Genomic DNA, 12,079 nt, shown 5'->3' with positions numbered 1-12,079 from the left:
GTAGAGGGTCCAGCACCGATCCTTGTGGCACTCCACTGGTCACAGGCCTCCAGTCTGAAAACCAACCCTCCACCACCACCCTCTGTCTCCTACCTTTGAGCCAGTTCTGTATCCAAATGGCTAATTCTCTCTGCATTCCGTGAGATCTAACCTTGCTAATCAGTCTCCCATGGGGAACCTTGTCAAACACCTTACTGAAGTCCATATAGATCACATCTACTGCTCTGCCCTCATCAATCTTCTTTGTTACTTCATCAAAAAACTCAATCAAGTTTGTGAGGCATGATTTCCCACGCACAAAGCCATGTTGACTATCCCGAATCAGTCTTTGCCTTTCCAAATACATGTTCATCCTGTCCCTTAGGATTCCCTCCAACAACTTGTCCACCACCGAGGTCAGGCTCACCGGTCTATAGTTCCCTGGTTTGTCTTTACCACCCTTCTTAAACAGTGGCACCACGTTTGCCAGCCTCCAATCTTCCGGCACCGCACCTGTGACTATCGATGATACAAATATCTCAGCAAGAGGCCCAGCAATCACTTCTCTAGCTTCCCACAGAGTTCTCGGATACACCTGATGAGGTCCTGGGGATTTATCCACCTTTAACCGTTTCAAGACATCCAGCAAAACAGAAATTGTGGAAAAACTCAGCAGGTCTGGTAGCATCTGTGGAGCGAAAGCAGAGCTAACATTTCGTGACCAGTGATCAGAACTGAAGACTCTTCTGAAGAAGTGTCACTGGACTCAAAACGTTAACTCTGCTTTCTCTCCACAGATGCTGAGTTGATAAAGTATGGAGCTGGAAAAAGCACAACAGGTCAAGCAGCATCAGAGGAACAGGGGAGTTGACATTTCAAGTCGGAATCTTCCACAGATGTTGCCAGGCTAGCTGAGTTTCTCCAGCAATTTGTCACTTTTTTTCTCATTTCCAGCAGTTCTTCCACATTTGGTTAACATGTTGTTTCTAGCTGATTTTAATCAAACCCCTCTGTATGTGGAGCACATGCTATGTTGTTTGCAATTCCCAGTTTCGTCAGCAAAATTAGATAACCTTATTTGTCCTGCCACTTGAAAAAATTCAACAACCATCGTGTGCACTTATGAAGAACCTTCGATCAACTTACAGTACTAATACAACTCCCCTGATATTCTCTCATCATCCCAAATATTCCTAATTTCCTATCAATGGATGTTCACTTAGGAATTCTTTTCTGATTTCAGTATGTTTTTTGAAAATAAGTGCACATGAAGTACACTTTATCCAAGAATTCTTGTTTGCAAAATGACTTGCAATGGTGGACATGTTTGAAATGTACCAGGTCTTCAAAATTACAAACAGAAATTGATAGTAATTGTTTATAAGCCTATCATAGAATCACACAACATTGTGGCAGAGGAGGTTTTTTGGCTGGTCATGCCTGTGTCGGCTGTGCAAAGCACATTCCTCCCTGCTCTTTCCTTGAGAGTTTTCAATCCTTTTAAATAGATAGTAACATTCAAAAGGAACTATCAAATCTGCTTTCCCCAAACTTTCAAAGCAATGTGTTCCAGATGATGATTCCCCACATTAAACATATACTCAATTCTGGCTCTTTCACTCGTTAGTTCAAAACCTAGTCCTCTGGTTACTGACCCTCTTTCCAGTTCTCTATCAAAATTATTTTTTTTAAATACCGCTTTTAATCTCCCCTTAATCTTCACTGTTCTATGAAGAAAAAATTGTGATGCATTAGAATGTCCGGGTGGATGAAGTTCCCTCATCTCTGGTTCTAGTAAATCTCAATCCCATCCTCTGAGCCTTGAGATTCTTCTTGATGGTGAGATGGCTAGAATTAGGCATTATGCTCAGCTGAGGCCTAAACCAGCATAGTTTTCTTGTTTTTAGTAATTTGTGCCTCTAAAGAACAAAAAAGAATAAAGTTCTTGAAATTTTAAAATTGGGAAACAAAGTCTCATCTTGACAGTCACAGCTAGTTTTCATATCTCAAGAGAGAGGTTGTGTCCTTTCCATATTTTGTGGTGGGTATTGTTTTAAAAAATACAATTTACTTCAGACATTCGTTTTATTAAAATGTGACTGGAACTTTCAGCCAAAATCATCGAGATTAACTTGCTACAAGAGACACTTAGACTGAATTGTAAGGATTGAAATTGAAATCTTTTAAAATTATTTTCTTGTTTTAATAAACAATTGTAAACTTTATATTAAAATTCCAAAATAAATTATCTGAATTTAAGAGCAGCCATTAGAGAGACCTGGCTACAAAAACTAGGTGGTCATTCGACATATTTTAGAATCCATTGCCTAAGTGACAATATTATTTCAATGAATAGCTGGAAAAGCGCTCTGTTTGTCCCTTGGGAACGTTTAACATTACAACTTTGTATATTTGCATGCATCTGTTACTCAAAGAGATGCTCAGTTTTAACTTGGTGCAGGAATCAAATGCACAGGGACCAAAGTTGATTGCAAACTGTTCCAACATTGAAAAATAATACTCAGGTTAGCAATGGAATGGTGAGCAGCAGGAGGCCATTGCTGCTATTTAAGGAATTGTCTTTGGCACTCAATTGGGAGGGCTTCATAGTTGAAGGAAGGACGCTGAATCTGGGTCCAAAAGAGGCCTAAACATTCCTGGTGACACCTGATCCAGGCTCCACAAGGAAAGTTTTTCTTAAAGAAGGGGATCCACTTCGCTTCTTGCTTGCTTTTCAGGTAGGCAGTTTACAATGGCTTCCATCGTTAAAGTTGCAGTTAGGCCATGGTGATATTATTGGAGGAATCTGCATATTTATAGACTGTTGTCTTTTGAGGTTGGTGAATGGCATAAGGTTTGATCCCTCTTGCCTATTCATCAACATGTGAAAAGGCAGTGTGATGTTGGTAGGTCTGTACAATGAATGGTTTAACTGTCTACCCATTTCATCTATGCTGGGCAGGCAAAGTTAAAATTATCAGCAGCAAGATGTAGACAGTGAATATTTCGAAAGACAGCTATTTTTTGGATTCCTAAATTTATATTCAGTATGGACCATATTTGCTCCAAGAACTTGAATTAAAAATAAATGCAATCTTTGCAAATTTGTGCAAATTTTTAGTGCTTTTAAATTCGTAGTTCATAAACTAGCCTAGTCGATGAAAAAGTCTAAATAGAGCCTCAGCGCAATATACTTGATATAAGTAACTGCATCCATTTCTGCAAGTTTGTATTGATAACTTCAATGGTAGATGGATAAATGCCACATTAAACCATCAAGCATTTCCTTGATGAATGCTCTGAAACATCAAATAGATTAAAACTAGAGGATTTATCTGTACTGTTCTTCAGCAAGAACTGATATTAGCAAAAAGACGATGTTGAAGAAGTAGCACTTGTTGTAACAGCTACTGAGAATGATGAGCAACTTTGGCAGTGCTGGATATATTTTTAGTGCTCTTGTTCAAAACTAGAAGAGAGAAAAACATTGTCAGAAGAATGTTCCCAGTCAATGGACTATTTGCAGCTGATTGGCTGTAAGTGATGTCATGCTTTCAGTAGATGGTTGTAGCCTGGTTCACATTACAGTTATTTTACTAACGTTCTGGGGTCAATTAGCAATTTAACCTCAGAACATTGGGGAAGAAATTTCCAAAGTGTAACAGGGCTTTTACAGAGAATGATAGGAGAGGAAAGTAAATATAATGCAATTGAGAGATGAGTGGGAAAACACAAATTTGGTTCCTATTATAATTGAACATGTTAAAAGCTGGGAATCATCACCTCAAAAAAAATCCTAGGTGATTTTGCTTGACATTGTAACTTGCAAGATTGAATGTCGTAATAGTTGGCAGAATGAGTTTTTGCTTACTGACTTTCGTGACTTTGTGCAGGGATTAAATTGTAATGTAAATGAGGCAAATGTGCTATTTGCCTCTTATTGATTTACTGGTATTTGATGTATCCCAAATCTAATGGTGCTGTGATTTTGTAATGAATTTGCTTCCCAACCAGATGACTGTATTTTAAATCCCCACGCTGCTTATGGGTTTTGATTTTGACAGTTATTTCTTCATGGTAAGACTGCTAACGGTGTTGATTGTGATACCTACAGCCTAAAGGATGGAAAATCATGCTCCTGATTTGTTATGTTTCATTTAAAGGTATCAACACTAAGACTGTCAATGAGAATTTCCTGAAAATAATTATTTTGCCTTCCCATTCAATAGATTTGTTTGCAGATCAGTTTTCATGACTTTCTAAGAGATTTTATCTTAAATATTTGAATATGTAAATCATTGCTGAAACCATTTTCTTTAATTTGGCTTGATGTTCATGTGAGCAGTCTTATTTGAGGAAAAATGTATAATGTAACTTTGAAATAAGTTTAAAAAAAAAGACAAAAAAGAATTATCAGCTAGTCTTAAATCTTTTAGTTGCCAACTAACTTTTCTATACAGCTATGTGTGTTTCCCATATGTTCCTCCTTTGTCTCATGCTATCTTCCCAGCCTTTTAAGTGTGATAATAGTATTAATAATATAATGTCTCGAACTTATTGTCATGAAATTATAAGACCTGTTATTTCAATAATACTAGGCTGCTATGACAATATCAGAATTTAAATAGCACATGAGGCAACACAAGGTTTTAGGAATCCAGTCAACTGGGATTTTAGCAAATTTTTGTTTTGGTGAAAATCCCTGGGCATTGATAAATACATACTGAAGAACTGCACAATCTGGGCCAAATACCATTAAATAACACTACAGTTTGTAAAGTATTTGTTGAATAAACTATTAAAAAACTTACAAAGTTGTGTTTTAAATATTGGAATTCAAAAGCTTTGTTACTTCAGTCACTGATTGCCTATTGAAGTTCACAACCAGACACTTTTCAGCAAATAAAACCTGTTCAACAAAATTGATAACAATTGGCCATTTAGTATATACTATTTAATTTTTAAAAATTAACAGTTTCATAGAAAACAATGGAGCATGATATGTATTTTTGATGAAGTTAAATACTTCCCTGGTGACTAAAACTTTTAACGTCATTTGTTTACATTACATGCTTTATTGTGTGAATGTGAGGGTAGTGCCACCAAGTTTCAATGGATTGATAGCCATATTGAGATTATTATATCCTTAAACCATTATGACTGGCCTGTAAATTGAATCTTTTAGAAGTTAAGATGCTGAGCTGAAGATTATGAAATGTTGATTATGTAATAATCATTTTGACTTTAAGCTGATATTTGTGCATTTACAATATAAATGAATATGTTTTAGTTTAGTATTTTGCTGAATTTTCTTTGTAGGTTTTGTCTTCTTTCTTAGCATAAATGATTGTTTTTATATTGCTGAACCAGATGTTTATAATTAGAGGAATACATAGAATTACAAAAGATTGCTTGTTTATCATCTTACTTTGAATTATGTGAAGCTTTTAGCCTTTCATTAAAATTTTAGTATAAAGCAACCATTATAATTAATGTATATTAAGATTGAAGTTAGTGTATTTGAGTAACCTTTGACTTCTTACATTGAAAATGTGACTTTTAATTGTTTAGGACATTTAGTTCAACATTTTAGAATGGCTGAATTTAGTTATTTAAAGTTACCTTCACCAGGATGTGTAATTTTTAGTTTATATGCATTATTCCTTGTACCAATAACAGAAATATTTTAAGTGTGCAAATTCTCTGTTCGACATCACGCTTGGAGAATGGCTGCCCAGGTGAGACCTGGGGAGAAGTATGCAAAAGTGCATTTTTTAACAAATAAAACTTTAAACTTAGCAGAGCACCCATGTTACTGATCTTTGCATACTCTCCTAGGTTTCATTAAACCTATAAGGATGTACTCATATAAAAATATGACCTGATACAACATGCACATTCATTGATGCATGTATGTAGCCCAAATGTCAAAAGAAATCAAAACCTAGTCTACTATTTATTATTAGTAACTTATAATCCACAAATAATGTATTTACTTAGAGCACAAAGAGAATGATACTAGCATGTAACATAACCACATGGTAAATAACTTGTATTTACTTTCAGTATTAAAATAAATGTATCCCATGTTTCTTAGCTAACCTTTTCCAATTGGTCTTTACTGTAGTTTTGTAAATTCAAATGTTTTTATTGTTGGAGCTCTGTACACAAGATATTTTGGTTTCCCTTAGCTGAACCCTTATTAAATATGCCTTAAAATTATGCGGCAAGAAAATTGCAAAAATCAAAGCGAAAGTATGCTCAGGATAAAACAATAAAGTCAGCGTCTGAAAATTATTCTGCTCACACCCCAGAACAGCAGATAATAAAGCTACCATGTTCAATCCTTTTCAACTGCGTATCAGATCATAAGTGTATCATAAATATGTTTTTAAAAAGCCTTAATTGTATCCACCCCATTCTGCTTGAAAGAAGTTTTTGAATTTTTTTTCCAAAGATTTCCAAAGCCACACTTGACTTGAGGCAAACTGCAATATTCCTTATCACTACGATTGGGGGAAAAAATATCACTTTAAAAATGTTGTAGAAGGGCTTCCATTCTAAAAGAATTATAGTCTGTAAACTTGTTCAGCAATTATGAGCAATCTGAGGAATATTTTCAAATTTGTGCCACAATGACCCTGTATAAATGAAAAGTTTAAACACTTCAATATTTCTACATAGAATGGGGTCAATGGTAGAGACAATTTTAAGTTTTGGCTTGAGGCTTTAATGTCCTTTGCGTTTTATGATATCTTTGCAATATGTATCTTTAATAAAGTATAAAATCAAACCACGCAACTATCTTTTGTTACTGACTTTTGCATATTAATTAATTTATAGTGCGCACTGATATGTAGTTGCTCAAGGATTGAACATAGCAGCTTTATTATCTACTGTTCTGTGGTGATATCAGAATCACTTTCAGATGCTGACTTTATTGTTTTATCCTGAGTGTGCTTTCACTTTGACTTTGGCATTTTCTTGCATAATTTTTTCCATTTTTGTGCAAAGTATAGATCAACACCAGAGGATGGAAAATTGTTAAACTTGATCACTAGAATTAAACCCTGCGCTAAGCATATGCTTATTCAATGAACAGTTGAAATGTATAATTTTACGACTGTACACTGAAATGTTTTGGAAACCATGCTGCCTTCACAAGAAGTGACTCCTATTTCTGATTTATTGTTAATCCGACTTTCCTTAGCACAGTGATACTTTTAAAACCAGTTGACACTGTGTAAACTATAGTCTTGTTAGTGTAGCCTTTGCAAGTACTGTATCTAATTAGCTGTTAAAGTACTTTTTACTCTGAAGAAATTATGTGGCACAAACTGTCCATTGTACATGCAATACTTTCTTTCCAAAATTATGAGCAATCTGAGGAATATTTTCAAATTTGTGCCACAATGACCCTGTATAAATGAAAAGTTTAAACACTTCAATACAAGACACATGAAAAGGCAGAGTTCCTGGCACTTTGTCTTTGTTTATGACCGTGTATTTTAAAATATATATTTTTGATGCACATATATACTTATTGCAAGAAAGAAATTGGTTTTAATTCTTAGGGATAGGCTCTTTGTTGAACAAAACTATATGAAATAAATTGCTGTTTTCTTGGAAGAGGACGATGGAACACATCTGTGTTACAAAAAGTGTTGTGGAACATATCTAACTTTTTAATTAAGAACATGCCTAAGAGTCATGACAAAAAATATTCATAGGGGAATACCAGCCTTAAGACTGAAGATATAGTTCTTGGCTAATTAGACCGTACAACATTGACAATGATACTAATGTACAAGTGATTACTTGTTTTCTGAAATGAATTAACATTAGACTACAAGTTATGACGCTTCACAGCATAATTTTAGCAAGTGTTTAATGCAGTGTAATGAGAATTGTGCTAAACTGTTAGTGCTCACAGCATACAATACTTTACTGCTTATTGACACATGCGAATAAAAATGCAAGGAGTCCTGTGTATTCACAGGTGAAAACTGGACCAATACATTACTCATTAAAACACAACGAAGGACTTCGAACTAATGTTTACAACTTTCTGTAGTGAATACTATCAGTTTAATTACTTTTGAAAAGCAGTCAAATGAGGAACTTTATCATACAATGACCTATAAGTGAAGTAATTCGATGTATATTTTGGATGTTTCCCACTTCCTTGAACATGTAAACTCACCCCAGCGAAGATTATGGCCCCGCCCCCAGAAACCTTTTTTCACAAACTGAATTGGTTGTAATCGGGGTTTGACTGTCGAACAAAAGTTTTTTTTTGGCAGCTGTATTCTAATTTTACTGCAAATTCAAGTTTTAAAGAAACCCATCTGGGAATAAAAAAAAGTTTATCACTTTTGGCATTGTTTGTCCCCTACCTGAAGCCTGCAGTTTGTGAAGTTCCATAGCTTGTTTGTGGGAATGAGAGCACTAGGCAATATGATGGTGCGATGCAGCCTTCCACTGATCAGCGATGTGAACATTCCGACAGTAACACCAAACAATGAGAGATGTGCTCTTTGCATCCTCTAGCCAATGGCCCATTACGTCAGATCATTGCCATATATGGTGCTCTGTTGTGCAGACCTGGAGTGTCTGACTGCAGCTCTGTGATAGCTAGGATTTAGGAAGCTTATTACTGCACTTTGGCTCCAGCTGACGTTCAGGGCTCTGTGAAATGATGTGTTTGTCTACTCAGTTCTCAGCCAAGAAGAATGTGCGGAAGGCTTTAGGTTACAGAATTTCCTACTTACCATTGACTGCGCTGTCATTACTGGAATAGTGGTTAATGGTGTTGCCGAATTTCTATAAAAGTTTTTTTTCATATGTTTATTTACGAATTTAGTACACGATTCGGAATATAATCTAGTTTTTCAGTTCATTGTTATTAATTAAGAAGGCTGCAGCTGTGTTTAACAGCATCAAAGTTGTACTGTTGTCTCGGCTTCAAATGAGTTTCATAATTAAACAATAATATCAGAAAATATTTATACCGAATCAATTATGAAGTCTATGTGATTTCACAGAAGACAGTGAAGTCATTTTACCTGTACAATACAAAAAGCAGAGCTTTCCTTTTTTAGTTCTTTTTTGAAGTGTTCTGTCTCAAAATTAGTGAGTAAGTTTTATCTAGAAATTCCTCTGACATCATTTTAACCCACAGGCAACATGATGTTATGGTGGAAGAAATTCTGGTGTGAGCAACAGGCTATACTTTGCACTTCTTCCAAACTTCTGTGGTTAACTGCAGTTAAACCTATAAAAAATGATCAGATAAAGGGACTTTATACTAAAATCCTCAATCTTTCACTTTCCACTGAAACTACTCAGGGAGTGTACATCCATTGCTGGAATTCGAACAGTAGAATTAACAGAAAGATAGGGACAATGAGCTAAAACTTTTTTAAAAAAAAATTATGCAAAGCATAGTATGAGGGATAAATTCATAGAATGGTACTGAAAGCTGGAGAAAAACCCATGCTTCCCAAATAGGAATGTATTCCATGCTTGTTTCACTTATTCTTGGCTTGTGAAGATTTTGGTAAGGCCAGTATTTACTGTTGATTCCCAATTACCTATCAGAATGTCATTCTGAATGGTAGCTTTGAGCCACTGTGGTTCCTTGTGGTGTGCATGCAGATGCTCGCTCTCTGCTATTTCATATGAATACTACAACATTACCCGATGTGGTCAGCCAAAGATGAGATATTTCCATGTTGACCTAATGTGTCACATGGGAGGGGAACTTTCAGCATTGTATGGTAGCTTTTCCAGATGCCCACTGCTCTTGTTCTTCTAAGACTTGCAAGATGCTGTTGAGGTTTCTGCAGTGCAGTGTAGATGGTGCACATTGCAGCCCTCAACATGACAGCAGTGGAGTGAGTGAATTTTTAACTTAGTTGGGATACTAATCAAATAGATAGCTATAAGGAAAGTGTCACTTTTTTTTGGTGGTGCTGGAGCTTCATTAATCCAAAGTGGATAGTATTCTATCACATTCCTTAATTGCGCTGAGAGATAATAGGCTGACTTTGGGGAGTCAGGAGATGATTTACTTGCTGCAGGATTCCTAACTTCTGATCTGCTCTTGTATCCGTAATATTGAGACCAGTCCAGTTATAGTTCTTACCAATGGTGTCTCCAGGATTTTGGTGTGACATTTCGCTATGGTCATGCCTTTGAATGTCAAAGCCAAAAGTTTAAACTCACTTGTTAGAGATGGTTACTGCCTGACATTTGTGCAGTATTAACCTTGTTTGGCATTTCCCTGCACAAGCCTCACAAGGTTTACTTCCAGTGATTGTTTAATTATCTGAGGAGTTATGAATGGAATTGTACAATCAACAATTATGCCCCCAGTTCTGACATTGTGATGAACAGAAGGTGATTGTAGCAGCTGAAGATGGTTGGGCCTTATGAACTACCTTGAGAAACTAATACAGTGATTTTTGTGGTGAGGTTATTGTCCTTCAACAACTTTGTCCATCTTCCTTTTGTGCTTGATATGACTCCAATTAGTTGAGGACTTTTTCCCCAAGTTCCCATCAACTTCAATTTTGTTAGAATTCATTTCTGCCATTTTTGGTGAAATGTGGCCTTGATGCCAAGAGGAATTACTTTTACTTAACCTCTGGAATTTAGCTCATTTGTCTCTATTTGGACCAAAGCAGTAAAAGTTTGGAAGCCAAGTAATCCTGGCAGAATCCAAACTGAACATCAGTGAACCAATGATGACTTCAACTTGACAGGACTAACAACAATATATTTCTTCACTTTGCTGATGATTGAGTACAGACTGGGCAGTAATTTGAGGTTGGATTTGTCCTGCATTTGTTGATGGTGCAAAGCTGGGCATATTTCACTTGTTGGCTAGATGCCAGTGTTGGCACTGTACTGGACAGCTTGGTGACACAGCTAGTTTGAAAGCGAAAACACACTTCATCTGGGATATTACTTGAGCTCATTGCATTGGACATGGCAAAGCTGATTTACCAGGCTGATTCTGGGAATGGTGGGGCTGATGTACACGGATAGATTGACTAAGTTAGAATTGTTTTCGCTGGAGTTCAGATGATTGAGGGGGAATCCTATAGAGACTTTTAAAGTTTTAACCAGATGAGACAGGATAGATGCAGGGAGATCCTGATGGTAGATGTGTCTAAACCCAGGGGTCACAGTCAGAGGATTCAGGGTAGACAATTTAGGATGGAGATGAGAGACACTTCTTCACCCAAAGAGCGATAAGCCTGTGGAATTTATTACCACAGGAAGTAGTTGATGCCAAAACATTGAATGTATTCAAGAGGCAGCTAGATACAGCACTTGGAGCAAATGGGGTCAAAGGTTATGGGGAGAAAGCCGGATTAGGCTCTTAAGTTGGACGATCAGCCATGAGCATGATTAATGGTGGAGCAGGCTTGAAGGGCTGAATGGCCTCTTCCTGCTCCTATCTTCTACGTTTCTACATTTTAGCTCTTTCTTTATTTCCCAAGGAGAATTGACAGACTGAAAACTGGCATTTATGTTGGTGGAGAGCTCAGGTGAAGAGCAAGATGGATCTTTCATTTCTAACTGAAGATGGTTGCAAAGCTTCACCCTTGTCTTCTTCATTAGTACATAGGGGCTCCCTATCATTGAAGATGGGAATTTTCTTGAAATCTTCTGGTCTAGTTAGCTTTTATTTGCCCACTAACATTCACTGGATGGAGCAGCACCACAGAGCATTTCTCTAGGTTGTTTGTAGGATTGCTTAACTCTGCCTTTAAGGTTCCACATCTGCTGTTCAGCGTGCCTATAGTGCTGTGTTGTAGCTTCACCAGACTGGACTCTTTGGTGCTGCTGCACTGTTCTACATTTTTCATTGAACCAGGACTGATCTCCTTGCTTACTAGTCATGGTAGAGTGAAGGAAATGTCAGGCGATGAGGCTACAACTTGTGGTTGAATATGATTCTGCTGCTAGATGTGGTTGGAATCTCTTCCATTTAGCAGGGCGGATGATGCAACTTTGTAGCTACAAACGCTGTATGGGTGAACAGGTTGAAATCAAAAATTGCTGGAGGGAGCAACATTTATGCAATAGT

The 12,079-nt window shown here is 36.7% G+C and overlaps 1 protein-coding gene and 1 long non-coding RNA gene across 2 annotated transcripts in view; both read right to left on the bottom strand.

Annotated features, from left to right (window-relative positions):
• The window catches only part of filip1l (filamin A interacting protein 1-like), a 252,304-nt gene that overhangs the window by 18,605 nt on the left and 221,620 nt on the right, over nucleotides 1-12,079 (bottom strand). The window lies entirely within an intron of this gene.
• On the bottom strand, nucleotides 2,409-8,622 carry LOC122555299. Its single transcript, XR_006313226.1, has 3 exons — nucleotides 8,376-8,622; nucleotides 4,791-4,888; nucleotides 2,409-3,448 (listed from the first exon to the last, which is right to left on the bottom strand). It is a non-coding gene; the product is annotated as an uncharacterized LOC122555299 (long non-coding RNA).

Source organism: Chiloscyllium plagiosum, chromosome 12, assembly GCF_004010195.1.
Source record: "Chiloscyllium plagiosum isolate BGI_BamShark_2017 chromosome 12, ASM401019v2, whole genome shotgun sequence".
Taxonomy (NCBI): Eukaryota; Metazoa; Chordata; class Chondrichthyes; order Orectolobiformes; family Hemiscylliidae; genus Chiloscyllium; species Chiloscyllium plagiosum.
This window is presented reverse-complemented; position numbering and strand designations above follow the sequence as displayed.